Source organism: Armigeres subalbatus, chromosome 2 (assembly GCF_024139115.2).
Source record: "Armigeres subalbatus isolate Guangzhou_Male chromosome 2, GZ_Asu_2, whole genome shotgun sequence".
NCBI lineage: Eukaryota > Metazoa > Arthropoda > Insecta > Diptera > Culicidae > Armigeres > Armigeres subalbatus.
The window spans coordinates 80072874-80088698 of NC_085140.1; the positions used below are offsets into that span (position 1 = coordinate 80072874).

The 15825-nt window shown below is 41.2% G+C and overlaps 1 protein-coding gene across 4 annotated transcripts in view; it reads right to left on the bottom strand.

Moving 5' to 3' along the window:
* The window catches only part of LOC134209409 (zwei Ig domain protein zig-8), a 969833-nt gene that overhangs the window by 815939 nt on the left and 138069 nt on the right, over nt 1-15825 (bottom strand). Inside the window, exon 2 of one of the 4 annotated variants that reach the window (XM_062685396.1) lies at nt 8905-8994. The exons of the other annotated variants lie outside the window; for them this stretch is intronic. The gene's annotated coding sequence lies outside the window, so the exon portion shown is untranslated. The remainder of the gene's footprint in view (nt 1-8904; nt 8995-15825) is intronic. 4 annotated transcript variants of the gene reach the window in all.

Here is a 15825-nt window from a genome sequence, read left to right on the forward strand (position 1 = left end):
CCATGATTGACAATTGCGGAGCTCTACAATACGTCAGTCAAAGGTTGTTTAGAGCTTCCAGTGAAGTATCTTCACTTGTCATAAGACGATTTCATACTATCCCATTTTATTCCATCACTTGAAGTGAACGAACGATTTATTGAAAGTCGCAGCATTATTGGATGTATTGTGGTGTGGCTATCCGTTTAGATTGCATCAATTATGCTCTCACATTTCTCAACAAACGATTTCTAAAAACTCACAACTTTCTAGGACTAGGAATTTTTAAGTCAATTGGCACATCTTCGAAAGTTCCGAAGCTTCCAGGTGCTCACCTAACGGCCACACGGTGTCAATAAATGATCCTCGAATTGATTTTGATTGCAAACAGCTACTAGGGCGAGTTTCTAGAATTGATTACCTTTTCGGCTATTCCGGAGCTTCTAGAGCACCACTTAGTGGCCTCCCGGGTCAACGTTCGGTTCTTGAAATGATATTGGTCTCATTTTGATGCATAAATCGTTTTGTGAAACAGTACGGTTTACGAGGATGAATTTAAAAATTGGCCCTTTTCTCAGAATGTTCCGGAGTTCCCGGAGGATCATTTAGCGGAGTTTTGCTCTCACATTCATAACAAACCACTGTATTCTAGGACGGTTTCAAGAATTTGTCTTTACTATGGGTGTTCCGGACCTTCAGTGCCAGATGACCAATGGTGGTCAATGCGTTGTTCATGCAATGATTTTACTCTCACAATGCTACAACAAGTAATAGTTTCTAGGACGGATTTCTAGAATTGGCATTACGCCAACAATAGATTTATAAAAAAAATTGCTACTTCAAAATATAATCTTCTACACCTGGTCATTTCTCCTGATGTTCCAGCACTTTCTAAAAACCACTTAGTGGCCATCCGGGATGAATGAGTAGTCCTTGTATTGATTTGCTCGCTCATTGCTACAACACTAAAATTCTAAAAAGTCACAGTTTTCTAAGATAAACTTTCAGAATCGGCAATTTCTCCGGATGTTTTGGAGCTTTCGGTGGTCCACTTAGTTGCCTTCTGGTGGCAAAGGGTGGTCCTTGTAATGATTTTGCTCTCAACACACGGATTACAAAATACTGCAGCTTTCTATTTTTTATTTATATTTATATATATATTGGCAAGTATTTATGGCCACTTAAGACCCTATGGGGAACCTGTCCTGGAATGAAAACTATAAAGTCAGCACGTCTGGTGGCTCTAAAACAATCAGAAACAAACTGCTGAGGCAATTTCAAGAAGTTTGATGCCCATATTGTTGAGGTTCTATTGAATAATGTTCATGAATAATGAATATTGAATAATGTCTGGTGTGGAAGTTTCAAGAATTTTGACATCCATATTGTTGGGGATCCAGTGTTTTTGGCCAACCTTGACCAAACCCCCCCCCCCCCCCCTTCCCCACCCGGGAAACTTGTTCCAAAATGGTCACTCCGGAGTCAACTTGTCAAGAACACACGCTGGAAATAATGTCAAGAAGTTTGATACCCATATTGTTGATGTTCCCTCGAAAATTGTTCATGGCCACCTATGACCCCTCGAGGAACCGGTTCTGGAATTGAAATAATTCTGCACGTCTGATGGACCCAAATCAATAAAAATCGACCTGCTGATGAAATATCAAAAAGTTTGATACCCATATTGCTGATTACTTACCGATATCCACAATCAGTATAATCTATGCAGGACATGCCCTAGAAATCCGAATTTCCCGGTAATCCGAGGGACCGGACCAGTCCAATCCAAAAACAACATGATAAAGGACAAAATTCTGAATCGAATGAGCCCAAAACGGTTGAAAACGGTTGAAAATTGCCAAAGATATAAGCATCTTAGTTTCGTGGGTACCCGGGTACCCTGCCGGCCATTTAGAGGGTAAAAAATGTCGGAGCCCCTCCCTCCACCCCTCCTTAATCAAAATTTCAGTTAACCCGTTCAATCGATTTTGGCCGTCATTATTGTGGATATGACAGAGTTTCAGCCTCCTACTATGAAAATTCATTTACATATGGCGAATTGAGTTCCAAAAAGGTACCCGGGTACCCAGCCGGCCACACAAGGGTTAAGAAACAAAATTTGTTCTACAAAGTTTTTCTGGATACTTGGGCCCTTATTATAGAGTTACCGAAAAATAGGGTGGGCCATTTTATAAAAATGTAAAATCTCATTTTTTTTATTTTGCGGAATATTGACGTAAAATGTTCTACAAAGTTGTAGCGCAGCTTTTCCAATCAACTTTGCTATATAAATTTTTTATGTAGCTCTTAAGCTCACTTGTTTAGAGTAATTTTACTTACCAGGATTAGGGTGTCCCTCAAAAAACAAGATTTATGATCTGCTCATTTCATTTTTTACTTTTCACGGATGTCACCTTCTGAAGACTTTTGGGGCTTTTCAAAACGCGTGTTTTTTGTTTCCGTTGTCGAGTTATATCAATTTATTTAAAAAAAAACATGATTTTAGTAAAATTGGTGAAACTTGAGATAAAAAAATAACATATCTCCAATTTTTTGAGATAATGAAGAATATTAATTTCTCTTTTAGATGCCGTGTAAACATATTTTTTTGGTCTGCCCTAACCGGAGATATCAACTTATGAAAAAAATGGAATTTTGACAGAAAAATAATTATAACTTTTGATCGGAAAAAGATATTGTGCATATTTACCCATCAAAAGTTGCATTTTTTTGAGCTCTAAAAGTCACCTGAAGACGACTTTTTCGAGAAATCTGAAACAAAAAAATTAGATCAAAAATACTGTTTTTTTGAGGTACACCCTAATCCAATTAAGTAAAATTGCTCTAAATCAGCCAACTTAAGAGCTACAGAAAAAGTTTTTTAGCAAAATTGATTGGAATTAGCTGCGCTACAACTTTGTAGAACATAACATGTCAATATTCTGAGAAATAAAAAAAATATTTTCTAATTTTTTTTATATGATGAGCCACCCTATTTTTTGGTAAAACCATAATGATGGCCTTACTATTTCGAACAATTTTGTAGAACAACAATTTTTTCTAAAAAATATAGTTTTGGCGTAAAATTCATCTTTCCGCGTAAATCTGTATCCTGGACCATAGTGCAGTGGTCACATAATGCAGACGTCCATTGAGATTCAATCAAGTTTGAAATACAGAACATACATAAATACTACTTTGAACTAGTTCGTAGTTTTATTTTTTTGTTGATTTGAAATGTTAAAGAGTGATATTATGTTCTTAAATTTAATAATATTTCTTCTTATTACAACCACTCTGATGACATATGCCGCCTCGGAGCTTAGTGTTCATTTAGCACTTCCATAGTTATTAACTGCGAGGTTTCTAGTCCAAGCTACCATTTCCGCATTCGTATATCATGAGGGTACGATGATACTTTATGCCCAGGGAAGGTGAGAATATTTCCTAGACAAGACCGGGAATCGAACCCAGCCACTTTTAGCATGGTCTTGCAGTGTAGCAGTGCATTTTACCACCCGGCTAAGGAGGCTACAGATCGATTCTTAATAAACCGTAAGAACATTTAAGACTGGCAGTAATTTTAATATAACTTCTACTATTTTCATCATATGAAAAATGTTTTTATTAGAAATTTTTCTTAAATTATCGGGGAAAAAAAGTAGTGGTTGGATTTTATATAACTTGTTTCAAAAATTTTAAAAAAATCAGAAAAGGTTTTTAGGTTAAAAATATTACCTTAAATAGTAAAAAAGTCAAAATTTCACCGATGCAGATCCTTAAATTAGAGGTCAAAAATTATGATCTAACGGCTTAACATCCGAGGTGCATTCACTTTGCATAATAGTTGCCTTTAAACATAGCGTGGCCCATCGCTCCATTTCTCCATGCATAAAAGGCTCGGGTCTCATACGCGCGCGTCATTTTCGTTCGAGCATTCTCAGAGAGCGGACACGATACTTCATTTGTAGCCTTGAGCCAGCATTGGAGGCGATTGTCGGGCGGAGACAAAGGCATCCCACAGCGATAGGCGGCAGTCAACGATGGTGGAGCGACGGTCGGGACGGCAGCCTCACTGGAGTGAAAATTTTGCCCGCTTGCGGTCCAAGCGACAACGGCTGCCGCGTTGATGTTGGTCGCGTCGTCAATGGTGGAGCTTCGGTAATTGCTGATAGTGAATGGCACGGCAAATGCTGGGTAAAGCGTACCATTGGTACTTCGCGTACCTGCTGAAGGAATAAAATAGACCCCATCTCGCGATCCTTAGCCTCTTACCCAGCAACTCCTATCCCTACCTCCCCGCAGTGCTGGCCGGGATACGAGCAACCTTAGGGAAGATCGGATAACCAACCCCGGTGGGAACTATGGTCGTATGCTGACAGGGAAGGGGGGGTTTGCTCCTCTCCGGAGGTGCAAATCTTATTGAGCGTCTGTTCTCCATGTCAGGATCGGCTCACAACAGCGTCTGTTCTCCATGTTAGGGGCGGCTGATCATCGTCCGAGTTCCAGCGAGGGACTCTAAGTGAAACTGTGCACCATGGTCCACCGGAAATAAGGAGGAATGGTCCTCCGGAAATTTAGGGGGTTTGGTGTCATGCCCTGCAAGCCAGCCTTTAAAAAAACATAAGTAACGAACAATCAACAAGAGAGTACGGACCGGAACCATCGGCGAAGACCACTGCGACGAAAAGGGACTAGCGATTGGAAACTCGGTTCGTGGAACTGCAAATCTCTCAACTTCATCGGGAGCACACGCATACTCGCCGATGTGCTCAAGGACCGTGGATTCGGCATCGTAGCGCTGCAGGAGGTTTGTTGGAAGGGATCAATGGTGCGAACGTTTAGAGGTAATCATACCATCTACCAGAGCTGCGGCAACACACACGAGCTGGGAACAGCTTTCATAGTGATGGGCGATATGCAAAAGCGCGTGATCGGGTGGTGGCCAATCAATGAAAGAATGTGCAGGTTGAGGATCAAAGGCCGGTTCTTCAACTTCAGCATAATCAACGTCCATAGCCCACACTCCGGAAGCACTGATGATGATAAAGACGCATTCTACGCGCAGCTGGAACGTGAGTACGACAGCTGCCCAAGACACGACGTCAAAATCATCATAGGAGATTTGAACGCTCAGGTTGGCCAAGAGGAGGAGTTTAGACCGACTATTGGAAAGTTCAGCGCTCACCGGCTGACGAACGAAAACGGCCTACGACTAATTGATTTCGCCGCCGAATATGGCCATTCGTAGCACCTACTTCCAACACAGCCTCCCGTATCGGTACACCTGGAGATCACCACTGCAGACAGAATCACAAATCGACCACGTTCTGATTGATGGACGGCACTTCTCCGACATTATCGACGTCAGGACATATCGTGGCGCTAACATCGACTCTGACCACTATCTGGTGATGGTTAAACTGCGCCCAAAACTATCCGTCATCAACAATGTTCGGTACCGACGACCGCCGCGGTACGACCTAGAGCGACTGAAGCAACCTGATGTCGCCACTGCATACGCGCAGCATCTCGAGGCAGCGTTGCCGGAAGAGGGTGAGCTCAGTGGGGCCCCTCTTGAGGACTGCTGGAATACAGTTAAAGCAGCCATTAACGACGCAGCGGAGAACAACGTCGGGTATATGGGTCGAAGTCGACGGAACGATTGATTCGACGAAGAGTGCAGACAGATTCTGGAGGAGAAGGACGCAGCGCGGGCGGTCGCGCTGCAGCAAGGTACCCGGCAGAACGTGGAACGTTATAGACGGAAGCGGAGACAGCAGACCCGCCTTTTTCTGGAGAAGAAACGCTGCCTGGAAGAAGCGGAGTGCGAGGAGATGGAACAGCTGTGCCGTTCTCAAGATACACGCAAGTTCTATCAGAAGCTCAACGCATCCCGCAAAGGCTTCGTACCGCGAACCGAAATGTGCCGGGATAAGGATGGGAGCATCTTGACGGACGAACGTGTGGTGATCGAAAGGTGGAAGCAGCACTACGAGGAACATCTGAATGGCGCTGAGAGTACAGGCAGTGAAAGTCAAGGCAGCGGAGGAGATGACTACGTCAGTTCAGCCCCACCTTGAGGGAAGTTAAGGATGCCATTCAACAGCTAAAGACCAATAAAGCAGCTGGTAAGGATGGTATCGGAGCTGAGCTCATCAAGATGGGCCCGGAAAAGCTGGCCACTTGCCTGCACAAACTGATAGTCAGAATCTGGGAAACCGAACAGCTACCGGAGGAGTGGAAGGAAGGGGTTAAATGCCCCATCTACAAGAAAGGCGACAAACTGGAGTGTGAGAACTTTCGAGTGATCACCATCCTTAATGCCGCCTACAAAGTGATATCCCAGATCATCTTCCGTCGTCTGTCACCATTAGTGAACGAGTTCGTGGGAAGTTATCAAGCCGGCTTCGTTGACGGCCGCTCGACAACGGACCAGATCTTTACTGTACGGCAAATCCTTCAAAAATGCCGTGAATACCAGGTCCCAACGCACCATCTGTTCGTTGATTTCAAGGCGGCATACGACAGTATAGACCGCGTAGAGCTATGGAAAATTATGGACGAGAACAGCTTCCTGGGAAGCTTCCCAGACTGATCCAAGCAACGGTGGATGGTGTGCAAAACTGTGTGAAGATCTCGGGCGACCACTCCCGCTCGTTCGAATCGCGCCGGGGACTAAGACAAGGTGATGGACTTTCGTGCCTGTTGTGCAACATTGCGCTAGAAGGTGTCATGCGGAGAGCCGGGTGTAACAGCCGGGGTACGATTTTCAACAGATCCAGTCAATTTATTTGCTTCGCGGATGACATGGACATTGTCGGCCGAACATTTGCAAAGGTGGCAGAACTGTACACCCGCCTGAAACGTGAAGCAACAAAAGTTGGACTGGTGGTGAATGCATCGAAGACAAAGTACATGGGTGGAACCGAGCGCGACAGGGTCCGCCTGGGAAGCAGTGTTACGATAGACGGGGATACCTTCGAGGTGGTCGTGGTGGTCGGATCCTTGCTAACGGCTGACAACAACGTTAGTCGTGAAATACGAAGGCGCATCATCAGTGGAAGTCGGGCCTAATACGGGCTCCAGAAGAAACTGCGGTCGAAAAAGATTCGCCACCGCACCAAATGTGTCATGTACAAGACGTTAATAAGACCGGTAGTCCTCTACGGACATGAAACATGGAAAATGCTCGAGGAGGACTTGCAAGCACTCAGAGTATTCGAGAGACGGGTGCTTATGATCATCTGTGGCGGTGTGCAAAAAAAGACGGTGTGTGGCGGCGAAGAATGAACCATGAGCTCGCCCAGCTCTACGGCGAACCCAGTATCCAGAAGGTAGCTAAAGCCGGAAGGGTACGATGGGTAGGGCATGTTGCAAGAATGCCGGACAGCAACCCTGCAAAGATGGTGTTCGCTTCCGATCCGGCAGGTACGAGACGACGTGGAGCGCAGCGAGCGAGATGGGCAGACCAGGTGCAGAACGACTTGGCGAGCGTGGGGCGTATCCGAGGATGGAGAGATGCGGCCTCGAACCGTGTATTGTGGCGTCAAATTGTTGATTCAGTGTTATCTGTTTAGATGTAGACTAAATAAATGAATGAATGAATGGAGTCATTTAAAGTAAATCAATTCTTTGGATTACCATCATTACCTTGGAAAAATGGTGTTAAGCTGAGATGATTTTCCAAAGTGCAACAACTTGTGACCAGCACACTCTTGGCGTTCAGTAAAATATTCTAGCAAGATTCTGAATTTGGTTATGTGCTGTCAGTGATTTCCAATGCGTACCATTGAGAAAGGAGCCCTCCTTAGCCGTGCGGTAAGACGCGCGGTTACAAAGCAAGACCATGCTGAGGGTGGCTGGGTTCGATTCCCGGTGCCGGTCTAGGCAATTTTCGGACTGGAAATTGTCTCGACTTTCCTGGGCATAAAAGTATCATCGTGTTAGCCTCATGATATACGAATGCAAAATGGTAACGTGGCTTAGAAACCTCGTGGTTAATAACTGTGAAAGTGCTTAATGAACACTAAGCTGCGAGGCGGCTCTGTCCCAGTGTGGGAATGTAATGCCAATAAGAAGAAGAAGAAGAAGAAGAACCATTGAGAAAAATAACAATATAAAATTGGTCAATTGGAGACACACTTCGGTTAGTTACGCAGAACTTCGGTTGGTTAGAAAATTTAAATGCAAGGATGATATCAGTAGCTGTTAACTAAAATTTTCATTTTTGCTGTTAGGGATTGGAATTGCACATTATCGAAGGTTATTCGGTTCTTTTAAGAATCAAAATTTTATACAAAAGAATATTAACCAAAACTAATTTTATTCAAAGTGCAAATTATTATTTGCAATAGAAATACCCAAATTAAGTTAGGCTCAATTAGAAGATTTTTCGAAAAATAAGAAAAAACAACAATGAAACTGATTTTTTTCAAGTGAAAACCCTAACGAATTAAACAAATAAAACTAAACTTCTCATATGATATAAAACTCGAGAATTTAAAAAATATATATAATATATCAGCTACTTTCAAAATGTAAATTTTTAATTGTCGTATGCGTATCCAACAAATTTAATGTTTTGAATATTGCTCGAAACCAGTGTTGTCTCAAAAGTAATCAAAAGAACAATTTTGTAATATTCATGAATTATGGGTCTTGCTAGGTTCTTCATTTTACTAAACGGTTTTACGTAGTTTACGTTGGGCGGTCGTGTATTACACAAGTGCTTTTCGAATTTTGAGATTTGCTAGTTACCACAAAATCTCCGAAATATTTTACTCCATTTCTTCCCAAGAATACACTAATTTATTTCAGTCCATTTCTCACTCACATAAAGCATAGTGTTTGCTTAAAAAGTGCTTATTTCTCATTTCAGCATGTCTAGAATGTCTATAAGGCGTTAATTACATTCGTTCTTACCTGGTTTCAAGCCACAAGGAAAAATAAGTTATTTATACCGTCGTGCAGGACTTCTTTTGACTACGAGGGCTATTTTCGATTTTAAGTTTTCTGAAAAAAAGAAATGAAATAAATACAAAATTTGAAACAGAAAGTTGCCATCCATCTATCAACAATACATAATGGTGATAATGGTAATTTACGTTTTAATTCTTGTTTCAAAATGTCCAAAGTAGCCCCCGAATTGTCAAAAGAAGCCCCCCGCACGACGGTACATCACATTTTAACTTTTTTTTTAGAGTACAGGCTTTCCGCCAAAAATCAGATTGATGATGCTTTTTAAACTAATTCGAAATCAAACAAAATTGTACATACCTGTCACATTTTACGCGTCTCATACTATACTACTTAAAAATGCATCCCAATTTCATGTATCTCAATACAACACCACAGAACTCCATGATCTCATTATGGCAAACTATGGCAAAATAAACTGAGATCCACGACACCCATGTACATTGGTTAAGTGCTCTACTTGCTAAACGAGTGCAACGTTATGGAGAATTTTCCAAGAGGGAGGAGCAAAAATGAATGATCAACATCATCGAAGTAGAGTTCTACAACCACATCCGAAACGATAAAGCCGCCTTGGCGGAGGCCTTCCGCAAATTGGGGATATCCCGCAGTTTCGTTCCAATCTGTGGGAAAACTCCGTCATACACAATGGCGAGGGGGTGTGGATGGCAGAAAAAGAACAACTTTGTGGTGGAATTGAAGACATATCCGCTGTCAACGTGACCGCGACCGCCCAAAACATACGTGAGGCCACCCTGTATAAGAGGCGTCATCGATATAATTACAAACGTTTTGTGTCTCCCAGATTCAGTAGTTGCAAACATACACTATGTATTGCACGAAAGCCCTGCAGGAAGTGCAATTCAGTAGGTGAGACGTGTGCGGGTGTTGAGCCTTAGCTGAATAAGCCCATTTCAGGAAGTTATTGAGTTATTAAGAAATTTCGAAGAACTTTCCGATGAATCTTCGGCAAATTTACATGGAAAATCAGAAGAATTTCGCGAAGAGCTTTGAAGGAATTTTCCGAAGAATTCCAAAGCAATTTTCCTTGGTCAATAAGAAAGGTTACCAAATTTTACCGGCAAAATGCAATAGGATTTGTCATATAAATAAAAGTAATATTTCCGAAGGGAACATACTCGATGAAAAATTTTCCACATCGATTAATCCCGCCGTGGGACAAAAATGGCTTTTACTGTGGTGTGACGCCAAAAACACCACCGTCGAGGATTTTTGGACCACCCCTACCCGTAAATACTGCTTTGCTGAAACATTGTTTAAGTTTTCCTATTTTTACTTTGTTTTGGGCAGAAATCATTTTATTTTTCCTACATAGTTTTTTCCCCGTTTTAACGAACGAACACATAAAGCTTAAATAGGCACCTCCGGTTCAACATGCACAAAAATAGCTGTTCACCTCCAATTAACTTTAAATGATTCATATTTTAGTTTAAAAGCTTCCTGTTTTAACCCATTAAGGGGCAAGCCTTTTTTCCACATGACTCGAAATCTCATTTGCGAGAACTGTGCTCCAAGCTGTATGTGCTGTGGCTGGCAGGTGAAAAAGAACAACTACCTCCCACTTCACCTTCAACGCCAGCCAGCTCCACCAACGTCCACACAGTAAGGTACGGGGCTCGTTCACATATTGGTGTGAGCTCTCGAGCGGAAGCTTTTTCCCAATAAAAGAAGCAATAAAGTCCTCCAACCCCCTCACTCCGAAACCCTGCTGAAGGGTTAGATGGTAGAGCACGGGAAGTGTATTATTGTTGGTGTAATAATTTCGTGACGTTCGTATTCCCGGTGCTCGGCGTACGGCTCCGTTATTTGCGATACACCGTCAATGGCCACCTCCCGGTCGTTGGAATTATGTTTTGTAGGCACTTGGCGAGGGTTTTCCCCCTTTTTTCATCTTTAGTGCCCTAAATGCCATCAGCAATCCGTACAATCCCTTCGCAAGGGCCACACGGCTGCCGATGATGGAAAGGTGCGTCGTCGCGGCGATGGTGATGGGCATCATATGCTTCGAGCTGGGCTTCGATGTTCGATCCAGCCATCGCATCGTCCCAGATGGGTATGTTTAGATGGGAAAACTAATTATTACGAAACAATGAAGCCCAATCAAAATTATGGTAATTCACGTCCTGATCCCGGCCGCTCGATAGGCCTATAAATAAGTGCGGGGATGTCGCTGGCAGAGGTGATGAAATTTAACTGCTGGCATATAATTTTCTGGAACCTTGGATGGAATGTCGGATCACTGGATTGATGGTTTTCCGTTGGAACTTTTCAGATTTATTGGTTTCAAAGGGTATAAATAAAAAAAATCAAGCTTAATAGTGGAATGCCTTCCGTGCATATCTCCTCAGTGGGTTCCATCAGTTGATTCAAAAGAATATGATTGGTAATGTCGTTCCTGTCCGCGTTACTAACATTTAGATTACTTCCACCTGGCAGCCAAAGTACTGGTACTACTTAGGTGTCAAATCGATGTTGGTAATGAAACCAAATATGCATTACAACATGATGCATAAATTATATTTGAAGATATTTGAAAATCCATACTACTAGCAGAATAATTTCCCGAGGAAACTCCGAATAAATTCCCAAGGGAACGAATAGTTTTTGCATAAGTTGACTGAGGGAGTTCCAAATTACCTATTGCCTGCAAAGCATTTCCAAAAAATTGCTCAAGATAAAATTTCAAAGAACTTCCCGAATACAATGTTCCAACGAATCTCCCGATGGTATTTCGAATACTTTCCCATAGAAATGCTGTAAAACTTCCCGAGAAAACTACAAAATCCCGAAGAATTTCCAAATTAAACTCTGAAGACTTTTCTCGAGGAAACTCAGCAACAGCCCCGGCCGAGCAAAACCGCAACAAACGCCGCAGCCAACAATTCCCGAACAGGCACACATCTTTGGAGCCATTGAAAAAGAAGAAAAATAAGTAACTAGGCGACAATGCCCTAGTTCTGGGATGCGATGCTAGCATTGTTTGGCAAAAAAGCTCGAAAATATGATTTGGCCTAATGGGTCGTATGGCCGAAAAGGTCATTTAGTCGAAAATGCATTTCAGCAGCAAAAGCATGAGGGATGGGAAGGAATTGACGATGCAGTCACTCGTCCACTGTAAGCCGAGAATACCTCTGCACTCGCTACGGTTTCATGCGGAATGAGGCTGTGGATTATGCGTCTAGGGCAGAGGCTCGTCTTGGTTAACGGTTTGCCAATGTGATAGTAATGGATGCAGCGATTGTACGACAATTCCCCGAAAACCAATTCCCCGAATGCAATTTCCCCGAATGAAATTTCCCCGAATAACAATTCCCCGAACGTAACATTTCCCCGAATGTAACAATTCCCCAGATGCAACATTTCCCCAGATGCAACATTTCCCGAATTGTTTCCATAGTGCATATAAAACTAAAACTGAAAAGAAATCTGCGTCGTTTTACATAAAGTCGCATAATTGGCTTTTGACATAAATTTGAGCTGCAACAAACATAAGGAACGCAGGAAAATTTGCTTAATAATTGTAAAAAAATAAATAAATTGTTGGTCATTGGGCCGAAGACCATTATGCCGAACCGTCATTAGGGCGAATGAGAAGTAAGAAGTGAGAAATAAAAGTGAGTAGTGAAAAGTGAGAAGTGAGAAGAACGTAATGAAAAGTGAGAAATGAAAAGTGAGTAATGAGAAGTGAGAAATGAGAAGAGAAATGTGAGATGTGAGAAGTGAGAAGCGAGAAGTAAGAAGTGAGAAGTGAGTAGTGAAAAGTGAGTTGTGAGTTGTGAGTAGTGGAAAGTGAGAAGTGAGAAGTGAAACGTAAGAAATGAGAAGGAAGTACATAGTAAGAAGTGAGAAGTGAAAAATATGATGCGAGAAGTGTGAGTGAGGAGCGAGAGAGGGCGAAATTCGAAGTGAGATGTAGGAAGAGAGAATGGAAAAATGAGGAAGGAGAATAGAGATAAAGGAAGAAAATCAATGCGTTTTCCGGTATAAGGCGAAGGAAAGGTATGTTTTTTTTATTGATAATTGCTTCGCCCGATTTTAGAAGAAGACGAGTTTTAATGCCTTTTTAAAATGAACACGATTGCCCGATATAGGACAATGAGGGTAGATGGACCCTTCTTCAATTGAAGACGTTTGCCTGGAGTAAAGTGAAGAAAGGAGATAATGCCTTTCTTAAATGATCGCGTTTACGCAGTATAAGGACAATGGAGGGGATATTGCCTTCTTTAAATGAACACGTCGATTAATTCGATAATTTTTTTTTCGGTTATATATTTCAAGCTAACGCCTAACTCTAATGAATAGATCACAACTACCGTTTCCTTAGACCAGGTAGATATAAAAAGAAGAAATAACATTCACTTCTTCATTACTTTTGGGAAACACCTACTTCCAGAGTAGAGATCAAATTAATCCATTGCGTTATTCCGAGTAGATGCATTATTTTTGAAGAAGGGATCACATTCACCATTGCCTTTTTCCGGGCAGACGCATTATTATTTTTTGAGGATTCATATCCACGATTACACCCCAGCAGCACACATGTTCCACGTAGGTAACTGCAACTCACATGTAACTGGACTTTATTACAATCAAGTTGCTGCAACCATTTTTGCCTGACTTGTGCTGCAGTAACTTCTTAAGAAGGGATGGACCTTACATATGACAGGAGTTTGATTTCACAAATTTTGACCATGATGCTTTCAATCGGAATTTCTGTTCGCGATTCTACTCCATCAAAGAAATTCAGGCTTTGTTCGACTATTTTAGAAAAAAAAAAATGAATAGGAAAACACTTTATTTTAATATCTTTATAATTTAACAATAAGGAAGATCAAGGGCATACAATACTATCGAAAGATTTGATCATGTTCGGTATTTCCAAAGAGACACTCTAGAACAAATCTTTGAACGCTGCTCTGTACGGGCGCTTATGGTCGATGACAATAATGTGTTTGCAAAAAAAACGTTTTTTTCGGGGAAATGTTACATTCGGGGAATTATTACATTCGGGGAAATTGCATTCGGGGAATTGTTACATTCGGGGAAATTGCATTCGGGAAAATTGCATTCGGGGAATTGGTTTTCGGGGAATTGTCGTACAATCGGATGCAGCTGATAGTGTCGTTTGCCCGAACAATAGTGATTGTTCATTGAAGTGTGAAGTGATAAATGATAATTGAGAAGTGAGAAGTGGGAAATGAGAAGTGAGAAATGAGAAGTGAGAAATGAGAAATAATTAGTAAAACATGAGGAGTGATAAGTAAGAAGCGATACATGAGACGTCTGATTTTTTACCTATAATTTCTTGCTGGACGTTTCACTTCTCACTTCTCACTTTTCATTTCTCATTTCTCACTACGAACTTTGCAATCCTCGTTTTCCACTTCTTACTTCGAATTTCTCTTTATTGACCGTGAGAAAATAGAAATGAAGAGTGAAAAGTGAGATGTCTCATGTGGATCGCATCCCTCATTTTTCACTTCTTATTGTGTACACTAGGAAGTGAGAAATGTAAAATGAGAAACAGGGACTAAGTGTCACTTTTTATTTCTCACTTCCCGTTTTTCATTTCCTTTATCTCAATTATCACTTTTCGCAGTGAGATGGCTCGATTCTCACTTCTTATTTCTCATTTCTTAGTATTCACTTTTCAGTTATCATAAACAACTCCACACTTCATATAGTTCGACCACATGAACTTTTAATTTATATGAGCCGTTCAGCCAAAATCTGACATTGGGGAGGATTTTCGGAAAACTAAAAAAATCTCTAACATAAAAAGTGTACGCACCCCCCCCCCCTCTATAACTCAACATGTTGACAAAACAGAGACTATTGCACTTGAAATGAACAACTCAACATAAAGTTTCTTTAAAAATGAGTATTTCAGTAAAATCATAACTTATAACGAGAAATGATGCATCAATTTTTAGATACGACTGGTATACTGATGTGAAACAAATTTAAATATCCATCTGAGTGAATTTTACAGTAATCAGATATCTAGTTTAGGCGCAATAATTATTATCTTTATTATAGAGATTAGCAGTCCTATAGACGTGAAACGAGTTAAGTGTGTAGACTGGCTCATATCCAAGCCGCGCAATCTTTATTTTATTGAAGTAGTTTCTTTTGCTCAAATTTAAAGTAATCCCATTTTTAATGAAAAAGAGTCGAACTCGACAATGTAACTTCAACGCCATAATCAAAAGATGTTGAAACACCACAGAGAAAGATTACCGCTCCGGTTCACTGACTGCTATTCGGCTATTTGGTTCATTGATTATTTGTAGTCAGTACTCAGTAGTAAGAACTATAATTGGAGGGGTTAATCTGCTGAAAAATCGGTTATAAAAATAGCTACGCAGTTTCAAATATTACCAAAGTTTTTTTTTTTCTATTGTATCGTCTAGAAACTGTATTAATGTATTGTAAACGCTTAGGAATTTCTTCAAATACTTTCAAATTCTGGATCTCCTGAGAATATTTAAAGAAGTATTATAATAACTGAATTATCGATCCGACTCAATATTGTGAGGAACTTTTTTGACATGTAAAGGCAGTGAATTAAATTTCCCAAAATATCAAGTTTAGTCAATAATCATACTACTTCGACCGTCTAAGGCGAGTTTAGTACAAGAAACTGAAGACTACCTCACAGTTGAGGTTAAAATACGTCTCTGCAAAGACAACAAAGCGTAGTGGAATAAATGGTACACTCCAATGGTAGACTCGCCTTAGACGGGAGGCATTCCACGGGGGCAGGTCAGTCGATCCTGAGCGACCATTTCGAAAATATTTGAAACTCTGCACAGTTTTTCAATTTCATCTAAATCGTCATTTTTC